We start from the raw sequence: 13,952 nt of genomic DNA on the forward strand, positions 1-13,952 counted from the left end.
AAACAGATGTACAATGTGTGCATTAATAATTAAAGGATAAAATATAGGGACTGGGAGGATAGCTCAGTCAGGAAAGTACTTGCGGTACAAGCGTGAGGACCTGAGGTGGATCCCTGGAAACCAATGGCGTGGCATGTGCTTGTAATCCCAGAGCTGGGGAGGGAAAGACAAGCTGATCCCTGGAGCTGGTTGGTCAGCCAGCCTAGCTGAATCAGTGAGCTCCAGGCTCAGTAAGAGACCCTGGATCAAAAATAAGACTGACAGGGACTGAGGAGGGCACCCAGCATCAACTTGCAGCCTCACACTCACAAGCATGCATATGCATACATAACACCCCGCACGCACCCCCCCACCCACACACACACAAAGATAAAACATAGAATTTCAGTTGTTAAAATGACATTTGTATTAAAGATTGTTTTAACACTTAAACAGGTGACATACTTTAAGACATGATTGCTGGAATGGTGACAGCTCTTCAGAAATGCACAGCACGGCTAGAAATAAGCACACTCTGCCGTCCTCTGTAACCAATTTGATCTGGGTTTGCCTGTCTGGGATGTGGACACTCTTCACCTGCTGTCAGCCATCCCAGGACTTGACATTGGAGAATCCCCAGCCGTTCTCAGCCAGCACTGGGCAGTCAAAAAAAAAAAAAAAAAAAAAAAAAAAAAACTAGACTCAAGAGGTGTCACTGGAGAACACACAAGGTTGCCAGATTGCTGCTGCTGCATTAACCTCCAGAAATGCATCACTGGAAAGCTTCTTGCACATATGCAACATTTCATGCAGATTCTACAAGTTCCTGTCTTCTTCTCCTAGATTCAAAGGCCAGCCCCTGTCTGCCATGGTACCAGGGATCAAACCCGGGGCCTCATGCATACTAGGCAAGCCTGAGCTTGCGCTGAGCTATATCCTCAACCCTCAATTCAAATCATAATGGAGCATATTTATTTCACAACTACTTCTAGTTTTACTAATCTCTACCACTGTGAGTTTTAAAATCATGCCCAAGCCACAACTGAACGAAAAAAACCTCAAACCCAGTAAGCCAGGCTGAGGCCAGAACAAACCAGCCTGCTGAGCAGTGAATCAGTCCAGACCCCAAGCAGCTAACAAAGAACTCAGGCTCTGCCTTGTCCTCTGAATTCATTCTGCCTTTGGGAGTGAAGAAGTGGAGACAAAATCTCATGCCAAGAGTCTTTCACTTCTGTGACCATTATCCACTTCCCAGAGATGGACAAAACAGGCTGATGGGAACACGGCAATTCTTCCAAGCAAACGTTTCACTGGTAAAAGGCTGCTCATCAATGAGGTCTGTTCTTGTGTAGAATAACAAATGAACTGACGCTTTCTTTAGAAATGACAGCTTTTGAAGCAAGTCCAGTGATATCCAAATTAAAGCGCGTTACATGATACTTTAATCCCAGATGTGTATTGCATGCACTGGGTCACATGTGTTTTTCCCAAATGATTTTCTTTCCACTCCCTGGATTTTCCATACTCGGTAATATTATATAGTTTAAACTTACAATGAAGTCATCGAAACAGAGTCTCTCCTTGCTTCTGCCTCCTCTCTAATTCTGAATAAAGAAGTCCTACTGTTTAATTATTACAATGTAGCTAGCTGTCAAGAAATAAAAATACACAAATGCCAGCTGACTTCCGGATGTGGGAGCACCCACAGACAGCCCCTCTGAAGGAGACCTTCCATAGTCATTGCGAGTGATGGGTACAGAGCCTACACCCTGATCACAACAGAGTCACTATCAAGTAGAGAGATATAACAGGTTCGAGTCTGGCTGACACCAGCTGGCCAGTACGGTCTACTAGCCCTGTCAGAATTGGGCTACTGTGTTTTGTTTCCCTAGGTACTTTGATCTCATCCCAGTTCTCACAACCTCAATGAAGAGAGAATGCCATGTGGAGGAGGGTGCAGGGGGTGGGGAACAGGGCATATTACACCTTACAGCTAGAGGGCAGAGTTTATATTATATTCTGAATTTGGAGCAGAATATGGGTTGAGGTGGCAGGGGGAGGGGGAGGGCTGCAAGTGTCATCCTGCACCCTGCTGGCTGGCGGGCAGGAGGGAGAAGAAGAAAAGTCTGGTGCCTCTGCAAGCAGCAGTCATTCTCCTTCTAGGCAGAACATGAGACCTCAGAGACCTCAGGCAGGTCTAGCTACTGAGCCCCTAGGAAACAGTCCTGAATCAGTGCAGTGAAAAGAAAAGGTTAAATTAGTTTCCTGCCATACCACTGGGTATAAAAAAAAGCTCAGGGTAGTCAGGCAGTGGTGGTGCACACCTTTAATCCCAGCACTTGGAAGACAGAGGCAGGTGGATCTCTGTGAGTTCGAGGCCAGCCTGGTCTACATAGTGAGTTTCAGGACAGCCAGGGCTACATAGAGAAACCCTGTCTTGAAAAACAAAACAAATCTCACACTGGCTAATATGTGTTGAATTCTTACTTTTTTTTTTTTTTTTTTTTTTTGGTTTTTCGAGACAGGGTTTCTCTATGTAGCTTTGCGCCTCTCCTGGAACTCACTTGGTAGCCCAGGCTGGCCTCGAACTCACAGAGATCCGCCTGGCTCTGCCTCCCGAGTGCTGGGATTAAAGGCGTGCGCCACCACCGCCCGGCGAATTCTTACTTTTACATGAATTTATCCCATTCAATTTCACAACCTATTATATAAGTAATACTATCACCCTCCACTGTGTACACTCAGGCAGTCTGACTGCATATCTTGCAGAGGAACGGCCACACCAATTATTAGCAGAAGAGCCAGGATATAAACAGTACAAGCAGCCTGCCTCCAGAGCCCAAACTTATAGAATGTAACGAGGGAAAGTGCAGAGTTACATTTTCTTTCACATTTAAATCTGTGCATTAAAGATCGCACATATTCTATCTTTACTTAGGATGTAATCCCCCTCCACATTAATGCTTCCTGTCATGTGAAATACAAAGCAGAGCCCCAATATATAAAGCAAGTAAACATGGCACTACTCAAGAGAAGCAGAATAAAATGCTGAGATCTCCATGGCCAACACCTCAGTCACCAGACTGAGGCTCCAAACCCTCCTGGAACACTGTTCTAAAAAATATAAAAAATAAAAACACCTCGTCCAAATGATTGTCTCCCAGAATTAGACACTTGGGACTCAAAAGAAGCCCTGGCAGAACACTGACCATCATCAACAAAAACCAAAAGAAATAACAAGGATACTCCTACTCGCTGTCATGAAGGACCTAAGAGACCCTGATCCCTGCTCTGACACTAAACAGCTCCAGTCTGAGTGGCAGAGGGGTCAGGGGAGGTGGAATTTGGGGCTGGAAGGAGAATCAGGAATAGGCAAATCCAATAAACAGGCAGAGGTGGGACACAGAGCCAGCGGGGCACCAGGGCCAGCAGCCTGTGGTGAGGAGGGAGGGTCAGCAGGAACAGAGGTGGGAGCAGGGTTGCATGCAGGCTCTGCTCACCCAGCCTGCTCCTCAGGCTGCCGCTTGTCACACAGCGACAAGAACTTACCGGGACTTCAAGAATCAGTATTCGAAGGGAAAACAAAAAACAGCTACATCGCCCTTCTCACCAAATCAAACACGGCCTTTCCCTTACACACAGAAGCATGCCATTCAAAGGGGAAGGCTTCAGGCTCTCCAAAGGTGCCTGCTTTGGGGATCGTGGGGTTCCTAGTGAAGAGCACCAAGAGATGTGGACCCACTACACAGCTGTACCTGCACGAGCAGTGGGAGCCTGGGCAACACTTAAGCTCTGAAGCCTCAGACTTCTGTCTGCTCCTGCAGCACACAGATGGTAACACACAGGAGGGCAGGCTAAGCTCTCTAATACACGTAGAGTACTCAGAGGCAGTGCCGCAGGCAAGGTTCTCGGCAAAGGCTGGCTCCCTGCTCTCTCACTTGGGTAACTTCAAACTCCCCCTGAAGCACTCTCCATTTTCTCTTCCATGCTGCATTCTGGTTCCCAAGCTGCTATGACAAATGACTACATACTGACTGAATTAAATAACACAAACTTGTTACTGGACGGCCCTGGAGGTCAGAAGTCTCCAACGGGTTACAAGCCTGTTCCCTTCAGCAGGCTCTAGGAAAGAAGACCTTTTCTTGCCTTTTTTCTACTCTTCAGGCTGAGGATCAAACCCAGAGCCTCATACATGCTAGGCTGGTGTTTTACCTTTAGCTCTTTTTATATCATGCAAAATACCTCTCTACAAATTCTGGCCCTCCATCTCCCTCTTATAGGGGCTGTGTGATTAGAATGAACCTACACAGAAATCCAGGATAACATCTTACTTTAAACATAGCTGCAGACTCCATTTGGTCATATAAAGTGATGTATCCACAGGTTACAGGGACTCACCCATGAGTATCCTTGACCTCCCACATATACCTCCCAAACCCCAAACTACAGAATTTCACAGTGAAGAAGCAATAATGCTAGTAGCTAACTTGTGGAATAGTTAGTATATGTTATGTAAGGGCCTGGGCAACTGGCTTTGGGTGAATCATCTAACTGGAGGCTTTATCTTTAATTACCTTACAAAGCAATTGTTTGTCCCAGGTTACAGAACTGGCTGGGGGCAAGACTTGAGTATACTCAGGTAAGTTTGGGTCTAGATACTTTGCCTTTGACCAGAAGAGTATCTGAACCTATCCTTTAAGCCATGCTACCTAGTAGGAAAAGACACAAAGACCATTAGGAGACTTCAAGACAAGAGGTACTCATGTTCCCTGGCTAAAGAAAGGGTCCTGCAGAGTCCTTGGTGAAGGGAGCACACAGATGGCAGAGCACTCAGAACATGCCCTCATGCAAAAGAGAAACTTTGGGGCTGCCAAAAAGCCAAGAAGAAGCCACCTGAGGTTTCATGGGGGTAAGGAGATAGAAGGAGGCCGTTTCTGTCTCTAGTTACAAGTCCCCGGTTCCACAGGTATCAACTGAGTCCAGTTGTATCTCTACTATCCCTAAATATCCAAAAATGACCTCTTCCCTTTCCAGTCTCACACAGCTAATGGCTACAATCCAAGTCCGGCTGGCCGAAGGAGGGAAGGGGCAAGCTACACGATTGCTGTGCATGCCTAGTGAGGTAGCTTGGGTAGTCAAAGCTTTCAAACCTCAACCACTAAACAATTTAACCCTGGCCTTATCTGAAAATTTCCAATGAGCTGAATTGAAGTGATTAAGCTTCATCCAGCTGCTTGTATGGATCATGAGCTCAAAGTCACATGCAGGACAGCACAGTGGTCAAGAGAATGGATTCTGGAACATTCTTTGATTAGTCTTGGTTGTGGCTTTAAAGCACATTAATCTTCCGTTACCTCTGTTTTCCCATCTTCAAAATGGGCTTAATAACAGAAGTATACATTCCTCAGCAGAAACTGAGAAACCAGCCATGACATATAAAAGTCATTTTAATTGTCTCCACATGAAGAGTGCACGTGCCCAATACTATATAATGTGTCTGTCCATTGTTTCTGAAGTAAAGACATATGAATAGCTGTTACCAGCTAAGAAAAGGAGAGACTATTGCAAAGTCACGTCAGGCTGGACCAAGTTTTGTTGCCAAACCTATAAATCCACAGAAGATTACAGGTAAGGAGTCAGATCTCTAGCATTTCTGCCCAATGCTGTAAGAATGAAATACATTAACAGATGAAGTGTGTGGAACACTGTCTAGTGTTATTTTCATCAACATAGACCGGGAAGGGGGCTATCAACAGGAAACTTGAAAGATTTCATTTGCAAACCAGTTCCCTTCAGAGATGAACTCTGTGGAAACAATTTTCTGGGGCAGGACTTTCTGAAATGATGGCAATGCCCTGGATTTGCACCCTGTGTATATAGCCACATGAAGCATCCAAGCACTTAGATGTGGTTAATTTCATTTATTTTAACTCATTTAAACTTAATCATATGTGGCTAGTGGCTACCATATTAACAATACAGTCATAGAGAGTTATGCTCCCAATCTGACCCATGAAAACCTACTTAAGCCATAACTCAACTGAATTAGCATTGAATTAACAAGCCTGAACTCTGCATCCAGGAAGCAAAGGGGATGCGGGAGACTCTTAGCTTCCTTGCCAGGCCTCATAGCTGGTGCACTTTGATATATCCTTCCTCTTTTTTCCATTTCCCATCCCATCAATGCACAACTCTTGTCTTCCCCACCCAAGGTTCACAAGGCTACATGCTTTTCTAAGTGCCCTCTGTACCTTCCATCACTTGTAGCCCCCAAGGAAAAGTGCAGGAGCCAGGACTGAAGCAGTTGTCCTGTGCGGGCTGCATGTGGAAGGCAGGGACTGCCAACACACACATACCTGGAGAACAGCCACGCTTTATGAAAATGTCCTCTCTACTTACAAAACTCCTCATCGTTTCAATTTTCCTTTATTCATTTAGAAATGTGTAGCAAACTACACACAGCAAACAAATGCCATCAAGTATAAGATGAAAGGCCAAAGAAACATGTAACCAAGAACTATTACAATAGAAAAAGAAAACCAACAACCTTCATTGGACTCTAGCTTCACCCCCATATGCTTAAGTATGGAATTTTTTTATAACAAAGGTCAAATCTGGAATGCATCAAGGAGCTTGTCTTACTAGAAGAACTGGGGAAGAATGACCCTCCACCTTAATTTCACCTCTTATCTGGTCTGGAGCCAAAGATGACCAGGAGGCACTCCTGAGCACAAAGCAAATCGCCCCTGAGGGGCTGTAAGTGAAGGATATGCTGATGGTAAATGCTTCCCTAAATCCCTTTGGTTACCCTAACTCCTCCGAAACAGAGCTTTGCTCTGTACAAACCAAAGTCTTAACATTTAAAACCTGCCCATAATTATTTCTAGAGAGCCTTCCAGGTGTAAGTATCAGACCAGGAAAGTCACAGCAGATACCTTGGGTGGGAGGGGGGGGAGACATCTACACAAATCTCACAGGTCCATTGAGGTAAGAGGCAGTTGGAATCAAAGAGGAGGGCGCTGGCTCTTTCAGGTTGGGGCAACAAACCTGAGAGTGAACACTGATTAGTTTTCAGAATGGCCACGGGGGAGACTCGGGGAAATCAGTGAGGAAGAAGAAAACATATTCCAGAGCAGTGCTTCTCAATCTTCCTAATGCTGTCATCCTTTAATACAGTTCCGCAGGTTGTGGTGATGCCCTCCCCAATCATAAAATTATTTTTGTTGCTACTTCACAACTATAATTTTGCTACTGTTACAACTCATAAATATCTGTGTTTTCCAATGATCTTAGGCAAGCCCTGTGTAAGGGTCTGTCAGCCCTAAAGGGGTTGCAACCCCTGGGTTGAGAACCGCTGGTCTAGAGTATACTGCCAGGCATTCATCAGAAAAGCCACAGTTATGTACAGTAACTGAGGGACAGCTGCCTCTTCCTGCACTGACAACTAGGAACCAGTACTGGCGTCTACGGAACCACCTGCAACCACTCCCCAGACTGGTGTTCAGCTATTCCTCCGGGATTCCAATGTTCCTGGTATTAGCTGTGCCTATTTGTGGCCTTGGCTTCACCCTGCCCCTGCAGGGGGCTCCTTCAAGAAAGTCAAGGAAACCCACCAATGTTGATGAAATTATGAACTTATGTACCAAAAAAAAAAAGTTTTTAGCAAAGTCTATTTATATAACTATTTAGTTATATTCAGAGAGCTTATTTTTTAAAATGACACTGAAATCATTTAATGATAGATATTTCTTATACTAATTGATTCAGTCCATTGAACCAAGTGTGCCTTGGCTTAAATGTAGGCGGGGAGCGTATTTACACTATGCACTTAGCACGGACCATCGCCAAATAACTGTGTGTATCTTGGTTATCTAGAAGGACTTTGAAGAAAAGGCATAGATAGTCATTCTCGAAGTCACCAGTAAGAGTGAGACGGGTCCTGTACTGTATTTGTATTTCCTAGGACTCTGCAGATAAATCTCTTCGGAAACAAAGTCTGAGAACTTTCCTTGAAATAACGCGCTGAGTCCCGCCACTTGAAAAGGACTCCTACTTTTCTTTGTGTTGGCCACTTCCACACTACACACACAGCATGAAATGGTGAGCCGAGGCAGGGGGTCACTGGGTGGCCTCCAGCCTCTCATTCCCCGAGGGATGGCTGCCTGGGCTGTCCCCTGGGAGGCGGGAGCCGCTGGGCCACCAGGTACAAGAAGTCAGGCTGCTGCTGGGCGCGACTCCAGCCCCGAGAGCACCCAGGCCAGCTCTCCGGGTCCACAAGTCCTTGGGGACCCAGCAGCAGAGTTGCAAGCTCACCTTAGATCTCCAGCCAGTCGTGCGGCGGGGCCCAAGTGCCGTGTCCCTCGGGGACCTCGTCCGCGCGCGCGCGCGTCGCAAGAGGCGTGGGGCGTCCCGGCTTTGGAGTGTCAGCCGCACCGCCGATGCCCAGGAGCGCGCAGGAGGCGGGCAAGTGCCCGGGAGCCCGGCGGGGCGCGCCGCCGCCGCTGTTCACCGCTCGAGCCCGCTGCCCGCACCGCCCGCCCGCCCTCCCGCCCGCCCGCACCCGGGCGCAGCCCGCGCGTCCTTCGCTCCAGCAGTGCGCGCTGCCCGGAGCCAAGCGGAGCAGGGCGGCGCGGGCCCCCGCCCTGGGCCGGGCTTTCCCAGAACTCGCCCGCGGGGTGAGAGGCCGCGAGCGCCTCCGTGGGCCTCTGGGCGACCAGGGGAGCGGCTAGTGCCTGGCCCGCCCCCGACTCTGCCGGACGGGGCCCGCCCCCACCACCCTGCCATCCCGCCCTGGCAGTCCAGGCGACCCTCGCCTGGCCCCCCCTGGCTAAGGCGCCCAGGAGCCACTCTCTGGCTCAGGCCCAGGAGGGAGCTGGCGACAGCTACACCGGGTCACCCTGCTCCTGGGAGAGAGGGAACTCTTCACACCTCAGGGGCGGAGGTCCTCTCGCACTCCCTCAGCTCCTGCAGACCATCTCTGGGTGACAGACCCGGAAACCCAGGCCGAGGTTATTAAGTGACTTGACCAAGGTTTCCCTAATAGGTGTCAGCAGCGAGACTCAGCTCTGTCGTTCATCCATTCATTTCACGGGTACTTGTAGAACACAATCATTGTGCTCAAGACAACCAACCCTCTTGCTTATTTATGTGTGATCACCCATTCCTGTGACCTCTAAAAAGCACCCATATGTTTGGTTTTTCGAAGCGAATCTGGAGATTTTTCATAGCTGCCAGCAGCTGCCGGCTAAACGTAGAGCATCCTTTGCTACTGGCAAAAGTTTTATGCCCTGTTTGCAGTTGGGAGAGCCAGAGACCCAGAGAAAAACCCAAACTCCTCCCGTTTGCCTAAACCTGTGCCTTGTCCTTTGTTACCTGTTTTACAGAGGCCCTTGGCCTGACACCACTTCACATATTCAATCAGAACTGATCCTTTTGGATCACATCTAGCATCTGTCTTTCCCTTGGACCAAACCAACCCTTTACACCACAGTTATAGTCTTTTTCCTCCACAGCTTTAATTAACGCAGAAACCTTCATTAATCTCTATATCCCCCTCCATACTAACTCATGGGAGGAGGCCAACATGCTGTAGCTGTTCTGAACCACACAATAGGATATGTCCAGCTCCCAACCTCCCCCAACTCTACCTGTAACTTCGCTGATCTATGTATCTGGATCATGGCTGCCTCCCACAGGCTCTGCTCTTGCTCAGCTTAGGTCTCTCTTGAAAAAGATCTCCCCTCCTTGGAGCCTCTAGAGCACAGGAGAGGCTGGAACAAGAATGCACGAGACAGCCAAAGAATTCTGCCCATAAGAAAAAAATCTGCCAGCCCTATCCTTACACTGTTTTGCTGTTTTCTTACGACTAGGTTTTTAATAAGAACTAATGTTACTGCTTCCCACTAGTGCTGGTTCAGAAAGCCTTAGCAGAAGGCGTTGGGGGAAATTCTTTGTTCATTAAGCACTTAGGATTTTAGTTTTAGATCAAAGAGAAATAAATGGTCATTTACCCCAACCTCAGACTTGGACAGGTAAGTGGAGAGGGGTAGCAAGAAATACCTTCACTAACAGATAAGCAGAGTGGACTTTTATAAACAGCTTTGCGCTGTGATTTTTATAGTTCATTTCATAAATCTAGTAATCCAGATATCATCATCACCGGGCACCCCCAGACTTCCGGTGGGTTGTTCTTTCTTTTAAATTTGTTGTGGGAATTAGATTGCTGCAAAGTGGTGGGTTTACAGGCAGTCAACATCAAGTCCTACACCCGAGTCCCTGCGCTAGTGAGAACCCAGACAAATGCGGGTCCCATAAGCAGAAAGCTGATCACCCAAGTGTGATGATCCACAGGCCCCGCCCCTACAAAGGGGTGCCTTTCCCAAGTCTTTGCAAAGAAAGGATCCAGATCAATGTTCCCTGCTCACCCCCTCTGTAAATGCCACTGGAGGGAGCCTAGTCCCTGAGGCTGCCTCACCGCATTGGAATGTCTGAGCTAACAGTGCTTCCAGAGGGTTCATTGCTCCCTCTGAACAGCACTGCCCAGACTTTCTGGAGATTTTAATTCACTCCGCAACCTTGCCAACAGTTGCATACAAGGTGCCTTTTTTACACCCCGCTCTCTGTTCAGTCAAACATGCAGACCATCTCAGGGGTACAATGGCCCCATTCAAGACTTTTTCAGAAGTACAGCGTATAACCTCTGCGCTGTGGGTTGCTGCCAGCCATTATCTGCAGGAAGAAAGACTGTCAGATAAAGCGCCTGAGAATCGGAGAAGCGCTGGACAATTTCCATGGAAATTTCAGTTCAGAGAAGCGAGTCGGCATCTCAGTACAGACCATTCTGCACAATAAACAACAGCTTCGAGAAACACTACCGTGAAAACCATATTGACATGGAGTGCATCTGTGTTGGAAATTGCAGAAGAAAATGCAGCATCTTTTTTGAAATTGTTACAGAACAGATCAAACGGCGGGAATGGACTTAAGGGGCAATCCTTAAAACTAAGGATTTAAGTCATAAAATCATTTCCCAGCAGGAGGCCCCACACCCGCTATGCACATACTACAACAAAAAGATGGGCCCTCTGTAGCACTCAACAAGGAAGCCATGAGCTAACCTGCTCTCAAACAAGCCCGGAGGTTAAGGACTGAGTGGTCAATACAGACTACTACAGTGATTTATGTTAAGCTGCTGGGGAGAACACGTTTGCTGAGAATATGGTTATCTGAGACCCTGGGAGGCTGAAGAAGGACTGAAGGTACAATCTTGCTTTATGAGGAGTTGTTTCCTCCCTCTCCAAGACACTGACTGTGTAGATAGTGCAGACCTTCCTAGCTGGCAAATAGGCTCGAGAGTTCTGACATCAGGAGGGCCTGATCTAGGCTTCCTAGAGTGGCCTCATCTGTGAAGTTCATGTCGTCAAACAGTTCCAGTTTGTTCGCTGATTTTTCCAATTGGAACCTTAGAGCTGATTTATAAGCAATCCCATTCTTCAGTGGCTCTGCAATTGATACAATAAATAAGTCAGAAAACAACAGAGTGTCAGCTAACACTGAAGAGGAACTAATACATGCCAAAGGAATTCTTTAAACAGAAAATAAAGAGCCCAAACTGGTTTTTTTTAAGAGATTAATGAACAAGAAATCCCTTCATGAATGCCTACATGTCGCTGCTGCTGTCATTCCTAAACCCTGTCATTAACAATCGCCACCTAAAGCACAGCCTACTCTCAACCACTGCTGCCAGATAGTAATAATGAGGTAATAGCAATCACTCAGTGACATTCTTGTCCTTTTTTACTCCTGGGGCAGTCACGGCGCTTTATCCAGGCTTTGCTTTGTTGATGGCTATTTACATAATGGTTTTTGCGTGTATTGTTTCCTCTCTGGTGTGTTTGCTCTGGGTGCCGGGATGAGGGCAGTGAACAGAACAGTCAGCAAAAGTCTCCACCTTCCTGGTACTGATATTCTGGCAGGAGTGGATCTAAACAAGTCAAACACGCAGCATAGCAGAAGGTAATACACCCCTCGGCTGCTTCTTATATACTATGTCCCTTTTCCTTGTTTACAAACAAGAAGTCTGAGTGGAGCAGTTTAGAAAAGAGGAAACAACTCATCTCTCTTTCTCTCTCTCCCCCCTCTCTCTTTCTCCCTCCCCACTTCCTATAAAAGATGGGGCAGACCAGAGAGATTGCTTAGCAGTTCAGAGTACCTATTGCTCTTGCAGAGGACCCAAGTTCAGTCAAGCAGCTCATGACCACCTGTAACTCCAGTTCAAGGGATCTGACATTCTTTTTTGACCTCTTCAGGCACTAATGCACATGTAACATGCCTTCACTTACACACACACACACACACACACACACACACACATACACACACACATAAACTCACACATATGCACATGCACACACACATATATGCATGCACATGCACACAAACAATAAAAAGAAAACAAATCTTTAAAAAGAGAGAGGAGATAATTCTTTAAAAAAAAGAAACAAAACCCCTCAATAATTTATAGGTTAAAGAAAAATTATATTAGAAACCGAAGTACTAGAACTGAAAAACAATAAAATAACAACAAACTACACACACACACACACACACACACACACACACACACACACTCACACACTTACCAAAAATGTTGGCTATAGCTAAAGCAGTATTGGCGGTAAATCATAACTTTCTTTCTTTTTTTTTTTTTTAAAGATTTATTTATTACATATACAGTGTTCTGCCTGCATGTATCCCTGCAGGCCAGATGAGGGCACCAGATGTCATTACAGATGGTTGTGAGCCACCATGTGGTTGCTGGAAATTGAACTCAGGACCTCTGGAAGGGCAGTCAGTGCTCTTAACCCCTGAGCCATCTCTCCAGCCCAATCATAACTTTCTAATAGTTGCATTTATCAGAAAAGAAAGGTCTACAATGAGTTACATAAGACTCAATAAAAGAAACTAATTATAAAGTGACAAGAGAAACAAATAGGAGACAAGATATGAAAAAAATATTAATTAAAACTAAGAAAACCAAAAAGCAAAACCTAGAATCTTAAAAGCAAACTGTTAGTAAGTGTAGGAGGAGTTTCTCTGTTTCCTGGCAGCCTCTCTCAAATAACCACACAGATACTTAATATTAATTGTAAATGCTCAGCCGATAGCTTAGGCTTGTTTTTAGCTAGCTCTTATAACTTAAATTAATCCACTTCTATTAATCTACATGCTGCCCCGAGACTCATTTACCTCATGGGTGTACTTCCCATCCTGCTTGCTCTGTGTCTTGTGGACTCCACCCTTCTTCTCCCCAGCATTCTCTCTGCCCCAAAAATCCTACCTAGTCATCAGCCAATCAGCTTCTTATTAACAATAAGAGCAACACGTCCTCACAGTGTACAGAAGGATTATTCGACAGCAAGTAAGACTAAGATTTTTTTAACTATGTAGAAATAAAATGAAGGGATAACCACACAGTCTATATGTATTAGAAGGTTACTTAATGCCAGATATTTAAGTTTTAAGTACTTGGCATGAATTCACTCCTTTGAGTTCTACAACAAAACTATGAAATAAATGCTACAGTCATTTCTATTTATGAGAAAGGAAGCTGGGGCACAGAAGTGTGGAGCTATTTGCCTGGTTCATAAATACCTGTAAAAGAAATCAAGTAGTTTGGTTACAGGTTTCTATTCTTCACCATTAAGCTAAAGATGGTGGCCAAAGTGAGTTATAGCCAGAAGACCCCAGCTGGCTATGGAGAAACATGGAATACCACTCATTTTTTTTTTGAAAGAAGTGAAATGGGAATTGCCATTTAGCTTTGTTTTTGTTTTTTTAAACAAATTTACTTAATGATAAGAAGTGTGAATCCTTCAACTTTGATCTTTTTCAAGGTTATTTTGATAACGCGTGTCCCTTACACTTACATTTGAATTTTTAAATCAATTTGTGTAAAAAGGAAGCTGTTATTT

At 45.8% G+C, this 13,952-nt stretch overlaps 1 protein-coding gene across 1 annotated transcript in view; it reads right to left on the reverse strand.

The window, feature by feature from the left end:
* Plce1 (phospholipase C epsilon 1) overlaps window positions 1-8,495 on the reverse strand; it is a 300,119-nt gene extending 291,624 nt beyond the window's left edge. The window contains 1 exon segment of the mRNA XM_052713591.1: window positions 8,293-8,495. The gene's annotated coding sequence lies outside the window, so the exon portion shown is untranslated.
* Between the last annotated feature and the right edge of the window lie 5,457 nt (window positions 8,496-13,952).

This window comes from Peromyscus californicus, unplaced genomic scaffold (assembly GCF_007827085.1).
Source record: "Peromyscus californicus insignis strain IS unplaced genomic scaffold, ASM782708v3 Scaffold_4__1_contigs__length_199733344, whole genome shotgun sequence".
Classification (NCBI taxonomy): domain Eukaryota; kingdom Metazoa; phylum Chordata; class Mammalia; order Rodentia; family Cricetidae; genus Peromyscus; species Peromyscus californicus.